The 27179-nt window shown below is 42.0% G+C and overlaps 20 non-coding genes across 20 annotated transcripts; all 20 read left to right on the forward strand.

Annotated features, from left to right (window-relative positions):
* The first annotated feature begins 433 nt into the window (after positions 1-433).
* Positions 434-505, forward strand: trnap-cgg (transfer RNA proline (anticodon CGG)). The gene has a single exon. It is a non-coding gene; the product is annotated as a tRNA-Pro (tRNA).
* Positions 506-1348: 843 nt separating this feature from the next.
* Positions 1349-1420, forward strand: trnap-cgg (transfer RNA proline (anticodon CGG)). The gene has a single exon. It is a non-coding gene; the product is annotated as a tRNA-Pro (tRNA).
* Positions 1421-2263: 843 nt separating this feature from the next.
* trnap-cgg (transfer RNA proline (anticodon CGG)) lies at positions 2264-2335 on the forward strand. Its single transcript has one exon. It is a non-coding gene; the product is annotated as a tRNA-Pro (tRNA).
* An 804-nt stretch (positions 2336-3139) lies between these two features.
* trnap-cgg (transfer RNA proline (anticodon CGG)) lies at positions 3140-3211 on the forward strand. Its single transcript has one exon. It is a non-coding gene; the product is annotated as a tRNA-Pro (tRNA).
* Positions 3212-4889: 1678 nt separating this feature from the next.
* Positions 4890-4961, forward strand: trnap-cgg (transfer RNA proline (anticodon CGG)). The gene has a single exon. It is a non-coding gene; the product is annotated as a tRNA-Pro (tRNA).
* Positions 4962-6603: 1642 nt separating this feature from the next.
* On the forward strand, positions 6604-6675 carry trnap-cgg (transfer RNA proline (anticodon CGG)). The gene has a single exon. It is a non-coding gene; the product is annotated as a tRNA-Pro (tRNA).
* Positions 6676-8318: 1643 nt separating this feature from the next.
* trnap-cgg (transfer RNA proline (anticodon CGG)) lies at positions 8319-8390 on the forward strand. The gene has a single exon. It is a non-coding gene; the product is annotated as a tRNA-Pro (tRNA).
* Positions 8391-9158: 768 nt separating this feature from the next.
* trnap-cgg (transfer RNA proline (anticodon CGG)) lies at positions 9159-9230 on the forward strand. Its single transcript has one exon. It is a non-coding gene; the product is annotated as a tRNA-Pro (tRNA).
* A 3351-nt stretch (positions 9231-12581) lies between these two features.
* trnap-cgg (transfer RNA proline (anticodon CGG)) lies at positions 12582-12653 on the forward strand. The gene has a single exon. It is a non-coding gene; the product is annotated as a tRNA-Pro (tRNA).
* Positions 12654-16039: 3386 nt separating this feature from the next.
* trnap-cgg (transfer RNA proline (anticodon CGG)) lies at positions 16040-16111 on the forward strand. Its single transcript has one exon. It is a non-coding gene; the product is annotated as a tRNA-Pro (tRNA).
* Positions 16112-16940: 829 nt separating this feature from the next.
* trnap-cgg (transfer RNA proline (anticodon CGG)) lies at positions 16941-17012 on the forward strand. The gene has a single exon. It is a non-coding gene; the product is annotated as a tRNA-Pro (tRNA).
* An 829-nt stretch (positions 17013-17841) lies between these two features.
* trnap-cgg (transfer RNA proline (anticodon CGG)) lies at positions 17842-17913 on the forward strand. The gene has a single exon. It is a non-coding gene; the product is annotated as a tRNA-Pro (tRNA).
* Positions 17914-18742: 829 nt separating this feature from the next.
* Positions 18743-18814, forward strand: trnap-cgg (transfer RNA proline (anticodon CGG)). The gene has a single exon. It is a non-coding gene; the product is annotated as a tRNA-Pro (tRNA).
* A 1680-nt stretch (positions 18815-20494) lies between these two features.
* Positions 20495-20566, forward strand: trnap-cgg (transfer RNA proline (anticodon CGG)). The gene has a single exon. It is a non-coding gene; the product is annotated as a tRNA-Pro (tRNA).
* An 829-nt stretch (positions 20567-21395) lies between these two features.
* On the forward strand, positions 21396-21467 carry trnap-cgg (transfer RNA proline (anticodon CGG)). The gene has a single exon. It is a non-coding gene; the product is annotated as a tRNA-Pro (tRNA).
* A 1680-nt stretch (positions 21468-23147) lies between these two features.
* trnap-cgg (transfer RNA proline (anticodon CGG)) lies at positions 23148-23219 on the forward strand. The gene has a single exon. It is a non-coding gene; the product is annotated as a tRNA-Pro (tRNA).
* An 829-nt stretch (positions 23220-24048) lies between these two features.
* On the forward strand, positions 24049-24120 carry trnap-cgg (transfer RNA proline (anticodon CGG)). Its single transcript has one exon. It is a non-coding gene; the product is annotated as a tRNA-Pro (tRNA).
* A 791-nt stretch (positions 24121-24911) lies between these two features.
* trnap-cgg (transfer RNA proline (anticodon CGG)) lies at positions 24912-24983 on the forward strand. Its single transcript has one exon. It is a non-coding gene; the product is annotated as a tRNA-Pro (tRNA).
* Positions 24984-25812: 829 nt separating this feature from the next.
* trnap-cgg (transfer RNA proline (anticodon CGG)) lies at positions 25813-25884 on the forward strand. Its single transcript has one exon. It is a non-coding gene; the product is annotated as a tRNA-Pro (tRNA).
* Positions 25885-26675: 791 nt separating this feature from the next.
* trnap-cgg (transfer RNA proline (anticodon CGG)) lies at positions 26676-26747 on the forward strand. Its single transcript has one exon. It is a non-coding gene; the product is annotated as a tRNA-Pro (tRNA).
* The last annotated feature ends 432 nt before the right edge of the window (positions 26748-27179 follow it).

Below are 27179 nucleotides of genomic sequence, written 5' to 3' on the forward strand. Positions count from 1 at the left end.
TGCAGAGGTGTGACATCAGCGGTTATGAAGGTTTGAGAAGCATCCAGTGCAAAAAAAGTGACATTTCTAGTTTAAAACAGACAGATTCCAATGGGGATTTTTTATTTTATTCATGTACCGGTGCGTCAATCGGATCAAATGAAATGAGATCCAATTGATTTTGATGTCTACTTTTGAATTTTTTTAATCTACATTAGCTCTTTCTTCATTTGTTTCTTGCTGTTACAGCTAATGAAGATTGAATCTGAAAGACTCAGCAGATGAATTACAGAGTATTTGAACTAAAACCTGGTCAACTGCTTGGAAGACAGCTATGCTCACAAGTATACCACCAACACTCACGTTATTCACTGTGGCCTGGCACCATCGACCTGTCAATCCAAATCCTCACCGTCATTACTGGCGACTGCAATAAAAATGACTTTGATAAAACGGCTCGTTGGTCTAGGGGTATGATTCTCGCTTCGGGTGCGAGAGGTCCCGGGTTCAAATCCCGGACGAGCCCATGTGTAGAGCCTTTAACAATCTGAAAGAGGCTGTTCTTGGGCAAGAAGTTTGGAGTGCAGACCAAGGTGGATGAGTGATAAAGGCAATGGATTGCTAATCCATTGTGCTCTGCACTCGTGGGTTCAGCATCGCACAGCATTTATTCATTTCTTCCTTGGTTAAAAAATCTATCATTTTAACCGGTACATAGATTACCTTCAGACGAGTGTCGTGACCCTTGTGGGGGTCGTAGAGCAAAACTGAGAACGACATTGTGTTTGTGAGAGTCTCCCCTTTCCATGGAATGGTCAAACAATTTTGTAGGTCAAACCGTTCGGAAGCTACAGCCATTTGTATGAGAAGACTGATTTTCGGGATGTGTCATGTTTTGACAAACATTGTTCTCGCTCTGCCGCATTTCACCAAAGATGCAGAGGTGTGACATCAGCGGTTATGAAGGTTTGAGAAGCATCCAGTGCAAAAAAAGTGACATTTCTAGTTTAAAACAGACAGATTCCAATGGGGATTTTTTATTTTATTCATGTACCGGTGCGTCAATCGGATCAAATGAAATGAGATCCAATTGATTTTGATGTCTACTTTTGAATTTTTTTAATCTACATTAGCTCTTTCTTCATTTGTTTCTTGCTGTTACAGCTAATGAAGATTGAATCTGAAAGACTCAGCAGATGAATTACAGAGTATTTGAACTAAAACCTGGTCAACTGCTTGGAAGACAGCTATGCTCACAAGTATACCACCAACACTCACGTTATTCACTGTGGCCTGGCACCATCGACCTGTCAATCCAAATCCTCACCGTCATTACTGGCGACTGCAATAAAAATTACTTTGATAAAACGGCTCGTTGGTCTAGGGGTATGATTCTCGCTTCGGGTGCGAGAGGTCCCGGGTTCAAATCCCGGACGAGCCCATGTGTAGAGCCTTTAACAATCTGAAAGAGGCTGTTCTTGGGCAAGAAGTTTGGAGTGCAGACCAAGGTGGATGAGTGATAAAGGCAATGGATTGCTAATCCATTGTGCTCTGCACTCGTGGGTTCAGCATCGCACAGCATTTATTCATTTCTTCCTTGGTTAAAAAATCTATCATTTTAACCGGTACATAGATTACCTTCAGACGAGTGTCGTGACCCTTGTGGGGGTCGTAGAGCAAAACTGAGAACGACATTGTGTTTGTGAGAGTCTCCCCTTTCCATGGAATGGTCAAACAATTTTGTAGGTCAAACCGTTCGGAAGCTACAGCCATTTGTATGAGAAGACTGATTTTCGGGATGTGTCATGTTTTGACAAACATTGTTCTCGCTCTGCCGCATTTCACCAAAGATGCAGAGGTGTGACATCAGCGGTTATGAAGGTTTGAGAAGCATCCAGTGCAAAAAAAGTGACATTTCTAGTTTAAAACAGACAGATTCCAATGGGGATGTTTTATTTTATTCATGTACCGGTGCGTCAATCGGATCAAATGAAATGAGATCCAATTGATTTTGATGTCTACTTTTGAATTTTTTTAATCTACATTAGCTCTTTCTTCATTTGTTTCTTGCTGTTACAGCTAATGAAGATTGAATCTGAAAGACTCAGCAGATGAATTACAGAGTATTTGAACTAAAACCTGGTCAACTGCTTGGAAGACAGCTATGCTCACAAGTATACCACCAACACTCACGTTATTCACTGTGGCCTGGCACCATCGACCTGTCAATCCAAATCCTCACCGTCATTACTGGTGACTGCAATAAAAATGCCTTTGATAAAACGGCTCGTTGGTCTAGGGGTATGATTCTCGCTTCGGGTGCGAGAGGTCCTGGGTTCAAATCCCGGACGAGCCCATGTGTAGAGCCTTTAACAATCTGAAAGAGGCTGTTCTTGGGCAAGAAGTTTGGAGTTTAGACCAAGGTGGATGAGTGATAAAGGCAATGGATTGCTAATCCATTGTGCTCTGCACTCGTGGGTTCAGCATCGCACAGCATTTATTCATTTCTTCCTTGGTTAAAAAATCTGTCATTTTAACCGGTACATAGATTACCTTCAGACGAGTGTCGTGACCCTTGTGGGGGTCATAGAGCAAAACTGAGATGGTCAAACAATTTTGTAGGTCAAACCGTTCGGAAGCTACAGCCATTTGTATGAGAAGACTGATTTTCGGGATGTGTCATGTTTTGACAAACATTGTTCTCGCTCTGCCGCATTTCACCAAAGATGCAGAGGTGTGACATCAGCGGTTATGAAGGTTTGAGAAGCATCCAGTGCAAAAAAAGTGACATTTCTAGTTTAAAACAGACAGATTCCAATGGGGATTTTTTATTTTATTCATGTACCGGTGCGTCAATCGGATCAAATGAAATGAGATCCAATTGATTTTGATGTCTACTTTTGAATTTTTTTAATCTACATTAGCTCTTTCTTCATTTGTTTCTTGCTGTTACAGCTAATGAAGATTGAATCTGAAAGACTCAGCAGATGAATTACAGAGTATTTGAACTAAAACCTGGTCAACTGCTTGGAAGACAGCTATGCTCACAAGTATACCACCAACACTCACGTTATTCACTGTGGCCTGGCACCATCGACCTGTCAATCCAAATCCTCACCGTCATTACTGGCGACTGCAATAAAAATGACTTTGATAAAACGGCTCGTTGGTCTAGGGGTATGATTCTCGCTTCGGGTGCGAGAGGTCCCGGGTTCAAATCCCGGACGAGCCCATGTGTAGAGCCTTTAACAATCTGAAAGAGGCGGTTCTTGGGCAACAGTTTGGAGTGCAGACCAAGGTGGATGAGTGATAAAGGCAATGGATTGCTAATCCATTGTGCTCTGCACTCGTGGGTTCAGCATCGCACAGCATTTATTCATTTCTTCCTTGGTTAAAAAATCTATCATTTTAACCGGTACATAGATTACCTTCAGACGAGTGTCGTGACCCTTGTGGGGGTCGTAGAGCAAAACTGAGATGGTCAAACAATTTTGTAGGTCAAACCGTTCGGAAGCTACAGCCATTTGTATGAGAAGACTGATTTTCGGGATGTGTCATGTTTTGACAAACATTGTTCTCGCTCTGCCGCATTTCACCAAAGATGCAGAGGTGTGACATCAGCGGTTATGAAGGTTTGAGAAGCATCCAGTGCAAAAAAAGTGACATTTCTAGTTTAAAACAGACAGATTCCAATGGGGATTTTTTTTTTTATTCATGTACCGGTGCGTCAATCGGATCAAATGAAATGAGATCCAATTGATTTTGATGTCTACTTTTGAATTTTTTTAATCTACATTAGCTCTTTCTTCATTTGTTTCTTGCTGTTACAGCTAATGAAGATTGAATCTGAAAGACTCAGCAGATGAATTACAGAGTATTTGAACTAAAACCTGGTCAACTGCTTGGAAGACAGCTATGCTCACAAGTATACCACCAACACTCACGTTATTCACTGTGGCCTGGCACCATCGACCTGTCAATCCAAATCCTCACTGTCATTACTGGCGACTGCAATAAAAATGACTTTGATAAAACGGCTCGTTGGTCTAGGGGTATGATTCTCTCTTCGGGTGCGAGAGGTCCTGGGTTCAAATCCCGGACGAGCCCATGTGTAGAGCCTTTAACAATCTGAAAGAGGCGGTTCTTGGGCAACAGTTTGGAGTGCAGACCAAGGTGGATGAGTGATAAAGGCAATGGATTGCTAATCCATTGTGCTCTGCACTCGTGGGTTCAGCATCGCACAGCATTTATTCATTTCTTCCTTGGTTAAAAAATCTGTCATTTTAACCGGTACATAGATTACCTTCAGACGAGTGTCGTGACCCTTGTGGGGGTCGTAGAGCAAAACTGAGATGGTCAAACAATTTTGTAGGTCAAACAGTTCGGAAGCTACAGCCATTTGTATGAGAAGACTGATTTTCGGGATGTGTCATGTTTTGACAAACATTGTTCTCGCTCTGCCGCATTTCACCAAAGATGCAGAGGTGTGACATCAGCGGTTATGAAGGTTTGAGAAGCATCCAGTGCAAAAAAAGTGACATTTCTAGTTTAAAACAGACAGATTCCAATGGGGATTTTTTATTTTATTCATGTACCGGTGCGTCAATCGGATCAAATGAAATGAGATCCAATTGATTTTGATGTCTACTTTTGAATTTTTTTAATCTACATTAGCTCTTTCTTCATTTGTTTCTTGCTGTTACAGCTAATGAAGATTGAATCTGAAAGACTCAGCAGATGAATTACAGAGTATTTGAACTAAAACCTGGTCAACTGCTTGGAAGACAGCTATGCTCACAAGTATACCACCAACACTCACGTTATTCACTGTGGCCTGGCACCATCGACCTGTCAATCCAAATCCTCACCGTCATTACTGGCGACTGCAATAAAAATGCCTTTGATAAAACGGCTCGTTGGTCTAGGGGTATGATTCTCGCTTCGGGTGCGAGAGGTCCCGGGTTCAAATCCCGGACGAGCCCATGTGTAGAGCCTTTAACAATCTGAAAGAGGCGGTTCTTGGGCAACAGTTTGGAGTGCAGACCAAGGTGGATGAGTGATAAAGGCAATGGATTGCTAATCCATTGTGCTCTGCACTCGTGGGTTCAGCATCGCACAGCATTTATTCATTTCTTCCTTGGTTAAAAAATCTGTCATTTTAACCGGTACATAGATTACCTTCAGACGAGTGTCGTGACCCTTGTGGGGGTCGTAGAGCAAAACTGAGATGGTCAAACAATTTTGTAGGTCAAACCGTTCGGAAGCTACAGCCATTTGTATGAGAAGACTGATTTTCGGGATGTGTCATGTTTTGACAAACATTGTTCTCGCTCTGCCGCATTTCACCAAAGATGCAGAGGTGTGACATCAGCGGTTATGAAGGTTTGAGAAGCATCCAGTGCAAAAAAAGTGACATTTCTAGTTTAAAACAGACAGATTCCAATGGGGATTTTTTATTTTATTCATGTACCGGTGCGTCAATCGGATCAAATGAAATGAGATCCAATTGATTTTGATGTCTACTTTTGAATTTTTTTAATCTACATTAGCTCTTTCTTCATTTGTTTCTTGCTGTTACAGCTAATGAAGATTGAATCTGAAAGACTCAGCAGATGAATTACAGAGTATTTGAACTAAAACCTGGTCAACTGCTTGGAAGACAGCTATGCTCACAAGTATACCACCAACACTCACGTTATTCACTGTGGCCTGGCACCATCGACCTGTCAATCCAAATCCTCACTGTCATTACTGGCGACTGCAATAAAAATGACTTTGATAAAACGGCTCGTTGGTCTAGGGGTATGATTCTCTCTTCGGGTGCGAGAGGTCCTGGGTTCAAATCCCGGACGAGCCCATGTGTAGAGCCTTTAACAATCTGAAAGAGGCGGTTCTTGGGCAACAGTTTGGAGTGCAGACCAAGGTGGATGAGTGATAAAGGCAATGGATTGCTAATCCATTGTGCTCTGCACTCGTGGGTTCAGCATCGCACAGCATTTATTCATTTCTTCCTTGGTTAAAAAATCTGTCATTTTAACCGGTACATAGATTACCTTCAGACGAGTGTCGTGACCCTTGTGGGGGTCGTAGAGCAAAACTGAGATGGTCAAACAATTTTGTAGGTCAAACCGTTCGGAAGCTACAGCCATTTGTATGAGAAGACTGATTTTCGGGATGTGTCATGTTTTGACAAACATTGTTCTCGCTCTGCCGCATTTCACCAAAGATGCAGAGGTGTGACATCAGCGGTTATGAAGGTTTGAGAAGCATCCAGTGCAAAAAAAGTGACATTTCTAGTTTAAAACAGACAGATTCCAATGGGGATTTTTTATTTTATTCATGTACCGGTGCGTCAATCGGATCAAATGAAATGAGATCCAATTGATTTTGATGTCTACTTTTTAATTTTTTTAATCTACATTAGCTCTTTCTTCATTTGTTTCTTGCTGTTACAGCTAATGAAGATTGAATCTGAAAGACTCAGCAGATGAATTACAGAGTATTTGAACTAAAACCTGGTCAACTGCTTGGAAGACAGCTATGCTCACAAGTATACCACCAACACTCACGTTATTCACTGTGGCCTGGCACCATCGACTGCAATAAAAATGCCTTTGATAAAACGGCTCGTTGGTCTAGGGGTATGATTCTCGCTTCGGGTGCGAGAGGTCCTGGGTTCAAATCCCGGACGAGCCCATGTGTAGAGCCTTTAACAATCTGAAAGAGGCGGTTCTTGGGCAACAGTTTGGAGTGCAGACCAAGGTGGATGAGTGATAAAGGCAATGGATTGCTAATCCATTGTGCTCTGCACTCGTGGGTTCAGCATCGCACAGCATTTATTCATTTCTTCCTTGGTTAAAAAATCTATCATTTTAACCGGTACATAGATTACCTTCAGACGAGTGTCGTGACCCTTGTGGGGGTCGTAGAGCAAAACTGAGATCGTCAAACAATTTTGTAGGTCAAACCGTTCGGAAGCTACAGCCATTTGTATGAGAAGACTGATTTTCGGGATGTGTCATGTTTTGACAAACATTGTTCTCGCTCTGCCGCATTTCACCAAAGATGCAGAGGTGTGACATCAGCAGTTATGAAGGTTTGAGAAGCATCCAGTGCAAAAAAAGTGACATTTCTAGTTTAAAACAGACAGATTCCAATTGGGGATTTTTTATTTTATTCATGTACCGGTGCGTCAATCGGATCAAATGAAATGAGATCCAATTGATTTTGATGTCTACTTTTTAATTTTTTTAATCTACATTAGCTCTTTCTTCATTTGTTTCTTGCTGTTACAGCTAATGAAGATTGAATCTAAAAGACTCAGCAGATGAATTACAGAGTATTTGAACTAAAACCTGGTCAACTGCTTGGAAGACAGCTATGCTCACAAGTATACCACCAACACTCACGTTATTCACTGTGGCCTGGCACCATCGACCTGTCAATCCAAATCCTCACCGTCATTACTGGCGACTGCAATAAAAATGCCTTTGATAAAACGGCTCGTTGGTCTAGGGGTATGATTCTTGCTTCGGGTGCGAGAGGTCCTGGGTTCAAATCCCGGACGAGCCCATGTGTAGAGCCTTTAACAATCTGAAAGAGGCAGTTCTTGGGCAACAGTTTGGAGTGCAGACCAAGGTGGATGAGTGATAAAGGCAATGGATTGCTAATCCATTGTGCTCTGCACTCGTGGGTTCAGCATCGCAGAGCATTTATTCATTTCTTCCTTGGTTAAAAAATCTATCATTTTAACCGGTACATAGATTACCTTCAGACGAGTGTCGTGACCCTTGTGGGGGTCGTAGAGCAAAACTGAGATGGTCAAACAATTTTGTAGGTCAAACCGTTCGGAAGCTACAGCCATTTGTATGAGAAGACTGATTTTCGGGATGTGTCATGTTTTGACAAACATTGTTCTCGCTCTGCCGCATTTCACCAAAGATGCAGAGGTGTGACATCAGCGGTTATGAAGGTTTGAGAAGCATCCAGTGCAAAAAAAGTGACATTTCTAGTTTAAAACAGACAGATTCCAATGGGGATTTTTTATTTTATTCATGTACCGGTGCGTCAATCGGATCAAATGAAATGAGATCCAATTGATTTTGATGTCTACTTTTTAATTTTTTAAATCTACATTAGCTCTTTCTTCATTTGTTTCTTGCTGTTACAGCTAATGAAGATTGAATCTGAAAGACTCAGCAGATGAATTACAGAGTATTTGAACTAAAACCTGGTCAACTGCTTGGAAGACAGCTATGCTCACAAGTATACCACCAACACTCACGTTATTCACTGTGGCCTGGCACCATCGACTGCAATAAAAATGCCTTTGATAAAACGGCTCGTTGGTCTAGGGGTATGATTCTCGCTTCGGGTGCGAGAGGTCCTGGGTTCAAATCCCGGACGAGCCCATGTGTAGAGCCTTTAACAATCTGAAAGAGGCGGTTCTTGGGCAACAGTTTGGAGTGCAGACCAAGGTGGATGAGTGATAAAGGCAATGGATTGCTAATCCATTGTGCTCTGCACTCGTGGGTTCAGCATCGCACAGCATTTATTCATTTCTTCCTTGGTTAAAAAATCTATCATTTTAACCGGTACATAGATTACCTTCAGACGAGTGTCGTGACCCTTGTGGGGGTCGTAGAGCAAAACTGAGATCGTCAAACAATTTTGTAGGTCAAACCGTTCGGAAGCTACAGCCATTTGTATGAGAAGACTGATTTTCGGGATGTGTCATGTTTTGACAAACATTGTTCTCGCTCTGCCGCATTTCACCAAAGATGCAGAGGTGTGACATCAGCAGTTATGAAGGTTTGAGAAGCATCCAGTGCAAAAAAAGTGACATTTCTAGTTTAAAACAGACAGATTCCAATTGGGGATTTTTTATTTTATTCATGTACCGGTGCGTCAATCGGATCAAATGAAATGAGATTCAATTGATTTTGATGTCTACTTTTTAATTTTTTTAATCTACATTAGCTCTTTCTTCATTTGTTTCTTGCTGTTACAGCTAATGAAGATTGAATCTAAAAGACTCAGCAGATGAATTACAGAGTATTTGAACTAAAACCTGGTCAACTGCTTGGAAGACAGCTATGCTCACAAGTATACCACCAACACTCACGTTATTCACTGTGGCCTGGCACCATCGACTGCAATAAAAATGCCTTTGATAAAACGGCTCGTTGGTCTAGGGGTATGATTCTCGCTTCGGGTGCGAGAGGTCCCGGGTTCAAATCCCGGACGAGCCCATGTGTAGAGCCTTTACCAATCTGAAAGAGGCGGTTCTTGGGCAACAGTTTGGAATGCAGACCAAGGTGGCTGAGTGATAAAGGCAATGGATTGCTAATCCATTGTGCTCTGCACTCGTGGGTTCAGCATCGCACAGCATTTATTCATTTCTTCCTTGGTTAAAAAATCTATCATTTTAACCGGTACATAGATTACCTTCAGACGAGTGTCGTGACCCTTGTGGGGGTCGTAGAGCAAAACTGAGATCGTCAAACAATTTTGTAGGTCAAACCGTTCGGAAGCTACAGCCATTTGTATGAGAAGACTGATTTTCGGGATGTGTCATGTTTTGACAAACATTGTTCTCGCTCTGCCGCATTTCACCAAAGATGCAGAGGTGTGACATCAGCAGTTATGAAGGTTTGAGAAGCATCCAGTGCAAAAAAAGTGACATTTCTAGTTTAAAACAGACAGATTCCAATTGGGGATTTTTTATTTTATTCATGTACCGGTGCGTCAATCGGATCAAATGAAATGAGATCCAATTGATTTTGATGTCTACTTTTTAATTTTTTTAATCTACATTAGCTCTTTCTTCATTTGTTTCTTGCTGTTACAGCTAATGAAGATTGAATCTAAAAGACTCAGCAGATGAATTACAGAGTATTTGAACTAAAACCTGGTCAACTGCTTGGAAGACAGCTATGCTCACAAGTATACCACCAACACTCACGTTATTCACTGTGGCCTGGCACCATCGACCTGTCAATCCAAATCCTCACCGTCATTACTGGCGACTGCAATAAAAATGCCTTTGATAAAACGGCTCGTTGGTCTAGGGGTATGATTCTTGCTTCGGGTGCGAGAGGTCCTGGGTTCAAATCCCGGACGAGCCCATGTGTAGAGCCTTTAACAATCTGAAAGAGGCAGTTCTTGGGAAACAGTTTGGAGTGCAGACCAAGGTGGATGAGTGATAAAGGCAATGGATTGCTAATCCATTGTGCTCTGCACTCGTGGGTTCAGCATCGCACAGCATTTATTCATTTCTTCCTTGGTTAAAAAATCTATCATTTTAACCGGTACATAGATTACCTTCAGACGAGTGTCGTGACCCTTGTGGGGGTCGTAGAGCAAAACTGAGATGGTCAAACAATTTTGTAGGTCAAACCGTTCGGAAGCTACAGCCATTTGTATGAGAAGACTGATTTTCGGGATGTGTCATGTTTTGACAAACATTGTTCTCGCTCTGCCGCATTTCACCAAAGATGCAGAGGTGTGACATCAGCGGTTATGAAGGTTTGAGAAGCATCCAGTGCAAAAAAAGTGACATTTCTAGTTTAAAACAGACAGATTCCAATGGGGATTTTTTATTTTATTCATGTACCGGTGCGTCAATCGGATCAAATGAAATGAGATCCAATTGATTTTGATGTCTACTTTTTAATTTTTTAAATCTACATTAGCTCTTTCTTCATTTGTTTCTTGCTGTTACAGCTAATGAAGATTGAATCTGAAAGACTCAGCAGATGAATTACAGAGTATTTGAACTAAAACCTGGTCAACTGCTTGGAAGACAGCTATGCTCACAAGTATACCACCAACACTCACGTTATTCACTGTGGCCTGGCACCATCGACTGCAATAAAAATGCTTTTGATAAAACGGCTCGTTGGTCTAGGGGTATGATTCTCGCTTCGGGTGCGAGAGGTCCCGGGTTCAAATCCCGGACAGGCCCATGTGTAGAGCCTTTACCAATCTGAAAGAGGCGGTTCTTGGGCAACAGTTTGGAGTGCAGACCAAGGTGGATGAGTGATAAAGGCAATGGATTGCTAATCCATTGTGCTCTGCACTTGTGGGTTCAGCATCGCACAGCATTTCTTCCTTGGTTAAAAAATCTATAATTTTAACCGGTACATAGATTACCTTCAGACGAGTGTCGTGACCCTTGTGGGGGTCGTAGAGCAAAACTGAGATGGTCAAACAATTTTGTAGGTCAAACCGTTCGGAAGCTACAGCCATTTGTATGAGAAGACTGATTTTCGGGATGTGTCATGTTTTGACAAACATTGTTCTCGCTCTGCCGCATTTCACCAAAGATGCAGAGGTGTGACATCAGCAGTTATGAAGGTTTGAGAAGCATCCAGTGCAAAAAAAGTGACATTTCTAGTTTAAAACAGACAGATTCCAATTGGGGATTTTTTATTTTATTCATGTACCGGTGCGTCAATCGGATCAAATGAAATGAGATCCAATTGATTTTGATGTCTACTTTTTAATTTTTTTAATCTACATTAGCTCTTTCTTCATTTGTTTCTTGCTGTTACAGCTAATGAAGATTGAATCTAAAAGACTCAGCAGATGAATTACAGAGTATTTGAACTAAAACCTGGTCAACTGCTTGGAAGACAGCTATGCTCACAAGTATACCACCAACACTCACGTTATTCACTGTGGCCTGGCACCATCGACCTGTCAATCCAAATCCTCACCGTCATTACTGGCGACTGCAATAAAAATGCCTTTGATAAAACGGCTCGTTGGTCTAGGGGTATGATTCTTGCTTCGGGTGCGAGAGGTCCTGTGTTCAAATCCCGGACGAGCCCATGTGTAGAGCCTTTAACAATCTGAAAGAGGCAGTTCTTGGGCAACAGTTTGGAGTGCAGACCAAGGTGGATGAGTGATAAAGGCAATGGATTGCTAATCCATTGTGCTCTGCACTCGTGGGTTCAGCATCGCAGAGCATTTATTCATTTCTTCCTTGGTTAAAAAATCTATCATTTTAACCGGTACATAGATTACCTTCAGACGAGTGTCGTGACCCTTGTGGGGGTCGTAGAGCAAAACTGAGATCGTCAAACAATTTTGTAGGTCAAACCGTTCGGAAGCTACAGCCATTTGTATGAGAAGACTGATTTTCGGGATGTGTCATGTTTTGACAAACATTGTTCTCGCTCTGCCGCATTTCACCAAAGATGCAGAGGTGTGACATCAGCAGTTATGAAGGTTTGAGAAGCATCCAGTGCAAAAAAAGTGACATTTCTAGTTTAAAACAGACAGATTCCAATTGGGGATTTTTTATTTTATTCATGTACCGGTGCGTCAATCGGATCAAATGAAATGAGATTCAATTGATTTTGATGTCTACTTTTTAATTTTTTTAATCTACATTAGCTCTTTCTTCATTTGTTTCTTGCTGTTACAGCTAATGAAGATTGAATCTAAAAGACTCAGCAGATGAATTACAGAGTATTTGAACTAAAACCTGGTCAACTGCTTGGAAGACAGCTATGCTCACAAGTATACCACCAACACTCACGTTATTCACTGTGGCCTGGCACCATCGACTGCAATAAAAATGCCTTTGATAAAACGGCTCGTTGGTCTAGGGGTATGATTCTCGCTTCGGGTGCGAGAGGTCCCGGGTTCAAATCCCGGACGAGCCCATGTGTAGAGCCTTTACCAATCTGAAAGAGGCGGTTCTTGGGCAACAGTTTGGAATGCAGACCAAGGTGGCTGAGTGATAAAGGCAATGGATTGCTAATCCATTGTGCTCTGCACTCGTGGGTTCAGCATCGCACAGCATTTATTCATTTCTTCCTTGGTTAAAAAATCTATCATTTTAACCGGTACATAGATTACCTTCAGACGAGTGTCGTGACCCTTGTGGGGGTCGTAGAGCAAAACTGAGATCGTCAAACAATTTTGTAGGTCAAACCGTTCGGAAGCTACAGCCATTTGTATGAGAAGACTGATTTTCGGGATGTGTCATGTTTTGACAAACATTGTTCTCGCTCTGCCGCATTTCACCAAAGATGCAGAGGTGTGACATCAGCAGTTATGAAGGTTTGAGAAGCATCCAGTGCAAAAAAAGTGACATTTCTAGTTTAAAACAGACAGATTCCAATTGGGGATTTTTTATTTTATTCATGTACCGGTGCGTCAATCGGATCAAATGAAATGAGATCCAATTGATTTTGATGTCTACTTTTTAATTTTTTTAATCTACATTAGCTCTTTCTTCATTTGTTTCTTGCTGTTACAGCTAATGAAGATTGAATCTAAAAGACTCAGCAGATGAATTACAGAGTATTTGAACTAAAACCTGGTCAACTGCTTGGAAGACAGCTATGCTCACAAGTATACCACCAACACTCACGTTATTCACTGTGGCCTGGCACCATCGACCTGTCAATCCAAATCCTCACCGTCATTACTGGCGACTGCAATAAAAATGCCTTTGATAAAACGGCTCGTTGGTCTAGGGGTATGATTCTTGCTTCGGGTGCGAGAGGTCCTGGGTTCAAATCCCGGACGAGCCCATGTGTAGAGCCTTTAACAATCTGAAAGAGGCAGTTCTTGGGAAACAGTTTGGAGTGCAGACCAAGGTGGATGAGTGATAAAGGCAATGGATTGCTAATCCATTGTGCTCTGCACTCGTGGGTTCAGCATCGCACAGCATTTATTCATTTCTTCCTTGGTTAAAAAATCTATCATTTTAACCGGTACATAGATTACCTTCAGACGAGTGTCGTGACCCTTGTGGGGGTCGTAGAGCAAAACTGAGATGGTCAAACAATTTTGTAGGTCAAACCGTTCGGAAGCTACAGCCATTTGTATGAGAAGACTGATTTTCGGGATGTGTCATGTTTTGACAAACATTGTTCTCGCTCTGCCGCATTTCACCAAAGATGCAGAGGTGTGACATCAGCGGTTATGAAGGTTTGAGAAGCATCCAGTGCAAAAAAAGTGACATTTCTAGTTTAAAACAGACAGATTCCAATGGGGATTTTTTATTTTATTCATGTACCGGTGCGTCAATCGGATCAAATGAAATGAGATCCAATTGATTTTGATGTCTACTTTTTAATTTTTTAAATCTACATTAGCTCTTTCTTCATTTGTTTCTTGCTGTTACAGCTAATGAAGATTGAATCTGAAAGACTCAGCAGATGAATTACAGAGTATTTGAACTAAAACCTGGTCAACTGCTTGGAAGACAGCTATGCTCACAAGTATACCACCAACACTCACGTTATTCACTGTGGCCTGGCACCATCGACTGCAATAAAAATGCTTTTGATAAAACGGCTCGTTGGTCTAGGGGTATGATTCTCGCTTCGGGTGCGAGAGGTCCCGGGTTCAAATCCCGGACAGGCCCATGTGTAGAGCCTTTACCAATCTGAAAGAGGCGGTTCTTGGGCAACAGTTTGGAGTGCAGACCAAGGTGGATGAGTGATAAAGGCAATGGATTGCTAATCCATTGTGCTCTGCACTTGTGGGTTCAGCATCGCACAGCATTTCTTCCTTGGTTAAAAAATCTATAATTTTAACCGGTACATAGATTACCTTCAGACGAGTGTCGTGACCCTTGTGGGGGTCGTAGAGCAAAACTGAGATGGTCAAACAATTTTGTAGGTCAAACCGTTCGGAAGCTACAGCCATTTGTATGAGAAGACTGATTTTCGGGATGTGTCATGTTTTGACAAACATTGTTCTCGCTCTGCCGCATTTCACCAAAGATGCAGAGGTGTGACATCAGCAGTTATGAAGGTTTGAGAAGCATCCAGTGCAAAAAAAGTGACATTTCTAGTTTAAAACAGACAGATTCCAATTGGGGATTTTTTATTTTATTCATGTACCGGTGCGTCAATCGGATCAAATGAAATGAGATCCAATTGATTTTGATGTCTACTTTTTAATTTTTTTAATCTACATTAGCTCTTTCTTCATTTGTTTCTTGCTGTTACAGCTAATGAAGATTGAATCTAAAAGACTCAGCAGATGAATTACAGAGTATTTGAACTAAAACCTGGTCAACTGCTTGGAAGACAGCTATGCTCACAAGTATACCACCAACACTCACGTTATTCACTGTGGCCTGGCACCATCGACCTGTCAATCCAAATCCTCACCGTCATTACTGGCGACTGCAATAAAAATGCCTTTGATAAAACGGCTCGTTGGTCTAGGGGTATGATTCTTGCTTCGGGTGCGAGAGGTCCTGTGTTCAAATCCCGGACGAGCCCATGTGTAGAGCCTTTAACAATCTGAAAGAGGCAGTTCTTGGGCAACAGTTTGGAGTGCAGACCAAGGTGGATGAGTGATAAAGGCAATGGATTGCTAATCCATTGTGCTCTGCACTCGTGGGTTCAGCATCGCAGAGCATTTATTCATTTCTTCCTTGGTTAAAAAATCTATCATTTTAACCGGTACATAGATTACCTTCAGACGAGTGTCGTGACCCTTGTGGGGGTCGTAGAGCAAAACTGAGATGGTCAAACAATTTTGTAGGTCAAACCGTTCGGAAGCTACAGCCATTTGTATGAGAAGACTGATTTTCGGGATGTGTCATGTTTTGACAAACATTGTTCTCGCTCTGCCGCATTTCACCAAAGATGCAGAGGTGTGACATCAGCGGTTATGAAGGTTTGAGAAGCATCCAGTGCAAAAAAAGTGACATTTCTAGTTTAAAACAGACAGATTCCAATGGGGATTTTTTATTTTATTCATGTACCGGTGCGTCAATCGGATCAAATGAAATGAGATCCAATTGATTTTGATGTCTACTTTTTAATTTTTTAAATCTACATTAGCTCTTTCTTCATTTGTTTCTTGCTGTTACAGCTAATGAAGATTGAATCTGAAAGACTCAGCAGATGAATTACAGAGTATTTGAACTAAAACCTGGTCAACTGCTTGGAAGACAGCTATGCTCACAAGTATACCACCAACACTCACGTTATTCACTGTGGCCTGGCACCATCGACCTGTCAATCCAAATCCTCACCGTCATTACTGGCGACTGCAATAAAAATGCCTTTGATAAAACGGCTCGTTGGTCTAGGGGTATGATTCTCGCTTCGGGTGCGAGAGGTCCTGGGTTCAAATCCCGGACGAGCCCATGTGTAGAGCCTTTAACAATCTGAAAGAGGCGGTTCTTGGGCAACAGTTTGGAGTGCAGACCAAGGTGGATGAGTGATAAAGGCAATGGATTGCTAATCCATTGTGCTCTGCACTCGTGGGTTCAGCATCGCACAGCATTTATTCATTTCTTCCTTGGTTAAAAAATCTATCATTTTAACCGGTACATAGATTACCTTCAGACGAGTGTCGTGACCCTTGTGGGGTTCGTAGAGCAAAACTGAGAACGACATTGTGTTTGTGAGAGTCTCCCCTTTCCATGGAATGGTCAAACAATTTTGTAGGTCAAACCGTTCGGAAGCTACAGCCATTTGTATGAGAAGACTGATTTTCGGGATGTGTCATGTTTTGACAAACATTGTTCTCGCTCTGCCGCATTTCACCAAAGATGCAGAGGTGTGACATCAGCGGTTATGAAGGTTTGAGAAGCATCCAGTGCAAAAAAAGTGACATTTCTAGTTTAAAACAGACAGATTCCAATGGGGATTTTTTATTTTATTCATGTACCGGTGCGTCAATCGGATCAAATGAAATGAGATCCAATTGATTTTGATGTCTACTTTTGAATTTTTTTAATCTACATTAGCTCTTTCTTCATTTGTTTCTTGCTGTTACAGCTAATGAAGATTGAATCTGATGAATTACAGAGTATTTGAACTAAAACCTGGTCAACTGCTTGGAAGACAGCTATGCTCACAAGTATACCACCAACACTCACGTTATTCACTGTGGCCTGGCACCATCGACCTGTCAATCCAAATCCTCACCGTCATTACTGGCGACTGCAATAAAAATGCCTTTGATAAAACGGCTCGTTGGTCTAGGGGTATGATTCTCGCTTCGGGTGCGAGAGGTCCCGGGTTCAAATCCCGGACGAGCCCATGTGTAGAGCCTTTAACAATCTGAAAGAGGCGGTTCTTGGGCAACAGTTTGGAGTGCAGACCAAGGTGGATGAGTGATAAAGGCAATGGATTGCTAATCCATTGTGCTCTGCACTCGTGGGTTCAGCATCGCACAGCATTTATTCATTTCTTCCTTGGTTAAAAAATCTATCATTTTAACCGGTACATAGATTACCTTCAGACGAGTGTCGTGACCCTTGTGGGGTTCGTAGAGCAAAACTGAGAACGACATTGTGTTTGTGAGAGTCTCCCCTTTCCATGGAATGGTCAAACAATTTTGTAGGTCAAACCGTTCGGAAGCTACAGCCATTTGTATGAGAAGACTGATTTTCGGGATGTGTCATGTTTTGACAAACATTGTTCTCGCTCTGCCGCATTTCACCAAAGATGCAGAGGTGTGACATCAGCGGTTATGAAGGTTTGAGAAGCATCCAGTGCAAAAAAAGTGACATTTCTAGTTTAAAACAGACAGATTCCAATGGGGATTTTTTATTTTATTCATGTACCGGTGCGTCAATCGGATCAAATGAAATGAGATCCAATTGATTTTGATGTCTACTTTTGAATTTTTTTAATCTACATTAGCTCTTTCTTCATTTGTTTCTTGCTGTTACAGCTAATGAAGATTGAATCTGATGAATTACAGAGTATTTGAACTAAAACCTGGTCAACTGCTTGGAAGACAGCTATGCTCACAAGTATACCACCAACACTCACGTTATTCACTGTGGCCTGGCACCATCGACCTGTCAATCCAAATCCTCACCGTCATTACTGGCGACTGCAATAAAAATGCCTTTGATAAAACGGCTCGTTGGTCTAGGGGTATGATTCTCGCTTCGGGTGCGAGAGGTCCTGGGTTCAAATCCCGGACGAGCCCATGTGTAGAGCCTTTAACAATCTGAAAGAGGCGGTTCTTGGGCAACAGTTTGGAGTGCAGACCAAGGTGGATGAGTGATAAAGGCAATGGATTGCTAATCCATTGTGCTCTGCACTCGTGGGTTCAGCATCGCACAGCATTTATTCATTTCTTCCTTGGTTAAAAAATCTATCATTTTAACCGGTACATAGATTACCTTCAGACGAGTGTCGTGACCCTTGTGGGGGTCGTAGAGCAAAACTGAGAACGACATTGTGTTTGTGAGAGTCTCCCCTTTCCATGGAATGGTCAAACAATTTTGTAGGTCAAACCGTTCGGAAGCTACAGCCATTTGTATGAGAAGACTGATTTTCGGGATGTGTCATGTTTTGACAAACATTGTTCTCGCTCTGCCGCATTTCACCAAAGATGCAGAGGTGTGACATCAGCGGTTATGAAGGTTTGAGAAGCATCCAGTGCAAAAAAAGTGACATTTCTAGTTTAAAACAGACAGATTCCAATGGGGATTTTTTATTTTATTCATGTACCGGTGCGTCAATCGGATCAAATGAAATGAGATCCAATTGATTTTGATGTCTACTTTTTAATTTTTTTAATCTACATTAGCTCTTTCTTCATTTGTTTCTTGCTGTTACAGCTAATGAAGATTGAATCTGATGAATTACAGAGTATTTGAACTAAAACCTGGTCAACTGCTTGGAAGACAGCTATGCTCACAAGTATACCACCAACACTCACGTTATTCACTGTGGCCTGGCACCATCGACCTGTCAATCCAAATCCTCACCGTCATTACTGGCGACTGCAATAAAAATGCCTTTGATAAAACGGCTCGTTGGTCTAGGGGTATGATTCTCGCTTCGGGTGCGAGAGGTCCCGGGTTCAAATCCCGGACGAGCCCATGTGTAGAGCCTTTAACAATCTGAAAGAGGCGGTTCTTGGGCAACAGTTTGGAGTGCAGACCAAGGTGGATGAGTGATAAAGGCAATGGATTGCTAATCCATTGTGCTCTGCACTCGTGGGTTCAGCATCGCACAGCATTTATTCATTTCTTCCTTGGTTAAAAAATCTATCATTTTAACCGGTACATAGATTACCTTCAGACGAGTGTCGTGACCCTTGTGGGGGTCGTAGAGCAAAACTGAGATGGTCAAACAATTTTGTAGGTCAAACCGTTCGGAAGCTACAGCCATTTGTATGAGAAGACTGATTTTCGGGATGTGTCATGTTTTGACAAACATTGTTCTCGCTCTGCCGCATTTCACCAAAGATGCAGAGGTGTGACTTCAACGGTTATGAAGGTTTGAGAAGCATCCAGTGCAAAAAAAGTGACATTTCTAGTTTAAAACAGACAGATTCCAATTGGGGATTTTTTATTTTATTCATGTACCGGTGCGTCAATCGGATCAAATGAAATGAGATCCAATTGATTTTGATGTCTACTTTTTAATTTTTTTAATCTACATTAGCTCTTTCTTCATTTGTTTCTTGCTGTTACAGCTAATGAAGATTGAATCTGAAAGACTCAGCAGATGAATTACAGAGTATTTGAACTAAAACCTGGTCAACTGCTTGGAAGACAGCTATGCTCACAAGTATACCACCAACACTCACGTTATTCACTGTGGCCTGGCACCATCGACCTGTCAATCCAAATCCTCACCGTCATTACTGGCGACTGCAATAAAAATGCCTTTGATAAAACGGCTCGTTGGTCTAGGGGTATGATTCTTGCTTCGGGTGCGAGAGGTCCTGGGTTCAAATCCCGGACGAGCCCATGTGTAGAGCCTTTAACAATCTGAAAGAGGCGGTTCTTGGGCGACAGTTTGGAGTGCAGACCAAGGTGGATGAGTGATAAAGGCAATGGATTGCTAATCCATTGTGCTCTGCACTCGTGGGTTCAGCATCGCACAGCATTTATTCATTTCTTCCTTGGTTAAAAAATCTATCATTTTAACCGGTACATAGATTACCTTCAGACGAGTGTCGTGACCCTTGTGGGGGTCGTAGAGCAAAACTGAGAAGGTCAAACAATTTTGTAGGTCAAACCGTTCGGAAGCTACAGCCATTTGTATGAGAAGACTGATTTTCGGGATGTGTCATGTTTTGACAAACATTGTTCTCGCTCTGCCGCATTTCACCAAAGATGCAGAGGTGTGACATCAGCGGTTATGAAGGTTTGAGAAGCATCCAGTGCAAAAAAAGTGACATTTCTAGTTTAAAACAGACAGATTCCAATTGGGGATTTTTTATTTTATTCATGTACCGGTGCGTCAATCGGATCAAATGAAATGAGATCCAATTGATTTTGATGTCTACTTTTTAATTTTTTTAATCTACATTAGCTCTTTCTTCATTTGTTTCTTGCTGTTACAGCTAATGAAGATTGAATCTGAAAGACTCAGCAGATGAATTACAGAGTATTTTAACTAAAACCTGGTCAACTGCTTGGAAGACAGCTATGCTCACAAGTATACCACCAACACTCACGTTATTCACTGTGGCCTGGCACCATCGACCTGTCAATCCAAATCCTCACCGTCATTACTGGCGACTGCAATAAAAATGCCTTTGATAAAACGGCTCGTTGGTCTAGGGGTATGATTCTCGCTTCGGGTGCGAGAGGTCCCGGGTTCAAATCCCGGACGAGCCCATGTGTAGAGCCTTTAACAATCTGAAAGAGGCGGTTCTTGGGCAACAGTTTGGAGTGCAGACCAAGGTGGATGAGTGATAAAGGCAATGGATTGCTAATCCATTGTGCTCTGCACTCGTGGGTTCAGCATCGCACAGCATTTATTCATTTCTTCCTTGGTTAAAAAATCTATCATTTTAACCGGTACATAGATTACCTTCAGACGAGTGTCGTGACCCTTGTGGGGGTCGTAGAGCAAAACTGAGAACGACATTGTGTTTGTGAGAGTCTCCCCTTTCCATGGAATGGTCAAACAATTTTGTAGGTCAAACCGTTCGGAAGCTACAGCCATTTGTATGAGAAGACTGATTTTCGGGATGTGTCATGTTTTGACAAACATTGTTCTCGCTCTGCCGCATTTCACCAAAGATGCAGAGGTGTGACATCAGCGGTTATGAAGGTTTGAGAAGCATCCAGTGCAAAAAAAGTGACATTTCTAGTTTAAAACAGACAGATTCCAATGGGGATTTTTTATTTTATTCATGTACCGGTGCGTCAATCGGATCAAATGAAATGAGATCCAATTGATTTTGATGTCTACTTTTTAATTTTTTTAATCTACATTAGCTCTTTCTTCATTTGTTTCTTGCTGTTACAGCTAATGAAGATTGAATCTGATGAATTACAGAGTATTTGAACTAAAACCTGGTCAACTGCTTGGAAGACAGCTATGCTCACAAGTATACCACCAACACTCACGTTATTCACTGTGGCCTGGCACCATCGACCTGTCAATCCAAATCCTCACCGTCATTACTGGCGACTGCAATAAAAATGCCTTTGATAAAACGGCTCGTTGGTCTAGGGGTATGATTCTCGCTTCGGGTGCGAGAGGTCCCGGGTTCAAATCCCGGACGAGCCCATGTGTAGAGCCTTTAACAATCTGAAAGAGGCGGTTCTTGGGCAACAGTTTGGAGTGCAGACCAAGGTGGATGAGTGATAAAGGCAATGGATTGCTAATCCATTGTGCTCTGCACTCGTGGGTTCAGCATCGCACAGCATTTATTCATTTCTTCCTTGGTTAAAAAATCTATCATTTTAACCGGTACATAGATTACCTTCAGACGAGTGTCGTGACCCTTGTGGGGGTCGTAGAGCAAAACTGAGATGGTCAAACAATTTTGTAGGTCAAACCGTTCGGAAGCTACAGCCATTTGTATGAGAAGACTGATTTTCGGGATGTGTCATGTTTTGACAAACATTGTTCTCGCTCTGCCGCATTTCACCAAAGATGCAGAGGTGTGACTTCAACGGTTATGAAGGTTTGAGAAGCATCCAGTGCAAAAAAAGTGACATTTCTAGTTTAAAACAGACAGATTCCAATTGGGGATTTTTTATTTTATTCATGTACCGGTGCGTCAATCGGATCAAATGAAATGAGATCCAATTGATTTTGATGTCTACTTTTTAATTTTTTTAATCTACATTAGCTCTTTCTTCATTTGTTTCTTGCTGTTACAGCTAATGAAGATTGAATCTGAAAGACTCAGCAGATGAATTACAGAGTATTTGAACTAAAACCTGGTCAACTGCTTGGAAGACAGCTATGCTCACAAGTATACCACCAACACTCACGTTATTCACTGTGGCCTGGCACCATCGACCTGTCAATCCAAATCCTCACCGTCATTACTGGCGACTGCAATAAAAATGCCTTTGATAAAACGGCTCGTTGGTCTAGGGGTATGATTCTTGCTTCGGGTGCGAGAGGTCCTGGGTTCAAATCCCGGACGAGCCCATGTGTAGAGCCTTTAACAATCTGAAAGAGGCGGTTCTTGGGCGACAGTTTGGAGTGCAGACCAAGGTGGATGAGTGATAAAGGCAATGGATTGCTAATCCATTGTGCTCTGCACTCGTGGGTTCAGCATCGCACAGCATTTATTCATTTCTTCCTTGGTTAAAAAATCTATCATTTTAACCGGTACATAGATTACCTTCAGACGAGTGTCGTGACCCTTGTGGGGGTCGTAGAGCAAAACTGAGAAGGTCAAACAATTTTGTAGGTCAAACCGTTCGGAAGCTACAGCCATTTGTATGAGAAGACTGATTTTCGGGATGTGTCATGTTTTGACAAACATTGTTCTCGCTCTGCCGCATTTCACCAAAGATGCAGAGGTGTGACATCAGCGGTTATGAAGGTTTGAGAAGCATCCAGTGCAAAAAAAGTGACATTTCTAGTTTAAAACAGACAGATTCCAATTGGGGATTTTTTATTTTATTCATGTACCGGTGCGTCAATCGGATCAAATGAAATGAGATCCAATTGATTTTGATGTCTACTTTTTAATTTTTTTAATCTACATTAGCTCTTTCTTCATTTGTTTCTTGCTGTTACAGCTAATGAAGATTGAATCTGAAAGACTCAGCAGATGAATTACAGAGTATTTTAACTAAAACCTGGTCAACTGCTTGGAAGACAGCTATGCTCACAAGTATACCACCAACACTCACGTTATTCACTGTGGCCTGGCACCATCGACCTGTCAATCCAAATCCTCACCGTCATTACTGGCGACTGCAATAAAAATGCCTTTGATAAAACGGCTCGTTGGTCTAGGGGTATGATTCTCGCTTCGGGTGCGAGAGGTCCCGGGTTCAAATCCCGGACGAGCCCATGTGTAGAGCCTTTAACAATCTGAAAGAGGCGGTTCTTGGGCAACAGTTTGGAGTGCAGACCAAGGTGGATGAGTGATAAAGGCAATGGATTGCTAATCCATTGTGCTCTGCACTCGTGGGTTCAGCATCGCACAGCATTTATTCATTTCTTCCTTGGTTAAAAAATCTATCATTTTAACCGGTACATAGATTACCTTCAGACGAGTGTCGTGACCCTTGTGGGGGTCGTAGAGCAAAACTGAGAACGACATTGTGTTTGTGAGAGTCTCCCCTTTCCATGGAATGGTCAAACAATTTTGTAGGTCAAACCGTTCGGAAGCTACAGCCATTTGTATGAGAAGACTGATTTTCGGGATGTGTCATGTTTTGACAAACATTGTTCTCGCTCTGCCGCATTTCACCAAAGATGCAGAGGTGTGACATCAGCGGTTATGAAGGTTTGAGAAGCATCCAGTGCAAAAAAAGTGACATTTCTAGTTTAAAACAGACAGATTCCAATGGGGATTTTTTATTTTATTCATGTACCGGTGCGTCAATCGGATCAAATGAAATGAGATCCAATTGATTTTGATGTCTACTTTTTAATTTTTTTAATCTACATTAGCTCTTTCTTCATTTGTTTCTTGCTGTTACAGCTAATGAAGATTGAATCTGATGAATTACAGAGTATTTGAACTAAAACCTGGTCAACTGCTTGGAAGACAGCTATGCTCACAAGTATACCACCAACACTCACGTTATTCACTGTGGCCTGGCACCATCGACCTGTCAATCCAAATCCTCACCGTCATTACTGGCGACTGCAATAAAAATGCCTTTGATAAAACGGCTCGTTGGTCTAGGGGTATGATTCTCGCTTCGGGTGCGAGAGGTCCCGGGTTCAAATCCCGGACGAGCCCATGTGTAGAGCCTTTAACAATCTGAAAGAGGCGGTTCTTGGGCAACAGTTTGGAGTGCAGACCAAGGTGGATGAGTGATAAAGGCAATGGATTGCTAATCCATTGTGCTCTGCACTCGTGGGTTCAGCATCGCACAGCATTTATTCATTTCTTCCTTGGTTAAAAAATCTATCATTTTAACCGGTACATAGATTACCTTCAGACGAGTGTCGTGACCCTTGTGGGGGTCGTAGAGCAAAACTGAGATGGTCAAACAATTTTGTAGGTCAAACCGTTCGGAAGCTACAGCCATTTGTATGAGAAGACTGATTTTCGGGATGTGTCATGTTTTGACAAACATTGTTCTCGCTCTGCCGCATTTCACCAAAGATGCAGAGGTGTGACTTCAGCGGTTATGAAGGTTTGAGAAGCATCCAGTGCAAAAAAAGTGACATTTCTAGTTTAAAACAGACAGATTCCAATTGGGGATTTTTTATTTTATTCATGTACCGGTGCGTCAATCGGATCAAATGAAATGAGATCCAATTGATTTTGATGTCTACTTTTTAATTTTTTTAATCTACATTAGCTCTTTCTTCATTTGTTTCTTGCTGTTACAGCTAATGAAGATTGAATCTGATGAATTACAGAGTATTTGAACTAAAACCTGGTCAACTGCTTGGAAGACAGCTATGCTCACAAGTATACCACCAACACTCACGTTATTCACTGTGGCCTGGCACCATCGACCTGTCAATCCAAATCCTCACCGTCATTACTGGCGACTGCAATAAAAATGCCTTTGATAAAACGGCTCGTTGGTCTAGGGGTATGATTCTCGCTTCGGGTGCGAGAGGTCCCGGGTTCAAATCCCGGACGAGCCCATGTGTAGAGCCTTTAACAATCTGAAAGAGGCGGTTCTTGGGCAACAGTTTGGAGTGCAGACCAAGGTGGATGAGTGATAAAGGCAATGGATTGCTAATCCATTGTGCTCTGCACTCGTGGGTTCAGCATCGCACAGCATTTATTCATTTCTTCCTTGGTTAAAAAATCTATCATTTTAACCGGTACATAGATTACCTTCAGACGAGTGTCGTGACCCTTGTGGGGGTCGTAGAGCAAAACTGAGAACGACATTGTGTTTGTGAGAGTCTCCCCTTTCCATGGAATGGTCAAACAATTTTGTAGGTCAAACCGTTCGGAAGCTACAGCCATTTGTATGAGAAGACTGATTTTCGGGATGTGTCATGTTTTGACAAACATTGTTCTCGCTCTGCCGCATTTCACCAAAGATGCAGAGGTGTGACATCAGCGGTTATGAAGGTTTGAGAAGCATCCAGTGCAAAAAAAGTGACATTTCTAGTTTAAAACAGACAGATTCCAATGGGGATTTTTTATTTTATTCATGTACCGGTGCGTCAATCGGATCAAATGAAATGAGATCCAATTGATTTTGATGTCTACTTTTTAATTTTTTTAATCTACATTAGCTCTTTCTTCATTTGTTTCTTGCTGTTACAGCTAATGAAGATTGAATCTGATGAATTACAGAGTATTTGAACTAAAACCTGGTCAACTGCTTGGAAGACAGCTATGCTCACAAGTATACCACCAACACTCACGTTATTCACTGTGGCCTGGCACCATCGACCTGTCAATCCAAATCCTCACCGTCATTACTGGCGACTGCAATAAAAATGCCTTTGATAAAACGGCTCGTTGGTCTAGGGGTATGATTCTCGCTTCGGGTGCGAGAGGTCCCGGGTTCAAATCCCGGACGAGCCCATGTGTAGAGCCTTTAACAATCTGAAAGAGGCGGTTCTTGGGCAACAGTTTGGAGTGCAGACCAAGGTGGATGAGTGATAAAGGCAATGGATTGCTAATCCATTGTGCTCTGCACTCGTGGGTTCAGCATCGCACAGCATTTATTCATTTCTTCCTTGGTTAAAAAATCTATCATTTTAACCGGTACATAGATTACCTTCAGACGAGTGTCGTGACCCTTGTGGGGGTCGTAGAGCAAAACTGAGATGGTCAAACAATTTTGTAGGTCAAACCGTTCGGAAGCTACAGCCATTTGTATGAGAAGACTGATTTTCGGGATGTGTCATGTTTTGACAAACATTGTTCTCGCTCTGCCGCATTTCACCAAAGATGCAGAGGTGTGACTTCAGCGGTTATGAAGGTTTGAGAAGCATCCAGTGCAAAAAAAGTGACATTTCTAGTTTAAAACAGACAGATTCCAATTGGGGATTTTTTATTTTATTCATGTACCGGTGCGTCAATCGGATCAAATGAAATGAGATCCAATTGATTTTGATGTCTACTTTTTAATTTTTTTAATCTACATTAGCTCTTTCTTCATTTGTTTCTTGCTGTTACAGCTAATGAAGATTGAATCTGATGAATTACAGAGTATTTGAACTAAAACCTGGTCAACTGCTTGGAAGACAGCTATGCTCACAAGTATACCACCAACACTCACGTTATTCACTGTGGCCTGGCACCATCGACCTGTCAATCCAAATCCTCACCGTCATTACTGGCGACTGCAATAAAAATGCCTTTGATAAAACGGCTCGTTGGTCTAGGGGTATGATTCTCGCTTCGGGTGCGAGAGGTCCCGGGTTCAAATCCCGGACGAGCCCATGTGTAGAGCCTTTAACAATCTGAAAGAGGCGGTTCTTGGGCAACAGTTTGGAGTGCAGACCAAGGTGGATGAGTGATAAAGGCAATGGATTGCTAATCCATTGTGCTCTGCACTCGTGGGTTCAGCATCGCACAGCATTTATTCATTTCTTCCTTGGTTAAAAAATCTATCATTTTAACCGGTACATAGATTACCTTCAGACGAGTGTCGTGACCCTTGTGGGGGTCGTAGAGCAAAACTGAGATGGTCAAACAATTTTGTAGGTCAAACCGTTCGGAAGCTACAGCCATTTGTATGAGAAGACTGATTTTCGGGATGTGTCATGTTTTGACAAACATTGTTCTCGCTCTGCCGCATTTCACCAAAGATGCAGAGGTGTGACTTCAGCGGTTATGAAGGTTTGAGAAGCATCCAGTGCAAAAAAAGTGAC

This window comes from Oncorhynchus mykiss, chromosome 15 (assembly GCF_057628025.1).
Source record: "Oncorhynchus mykiss isolate SJ-2025 chromosome 15, ASM5762802v1, whole genome shotgun sequence".
In the NCBI taxonomy this organism is placed as follows: domain Eukaryota; kingdom Metazoa; phylum Chordata; class Actinopteri; order Salmoniformes; family Salmonidae; genus Oncorhynchus; species Oncorhynchus mykiss.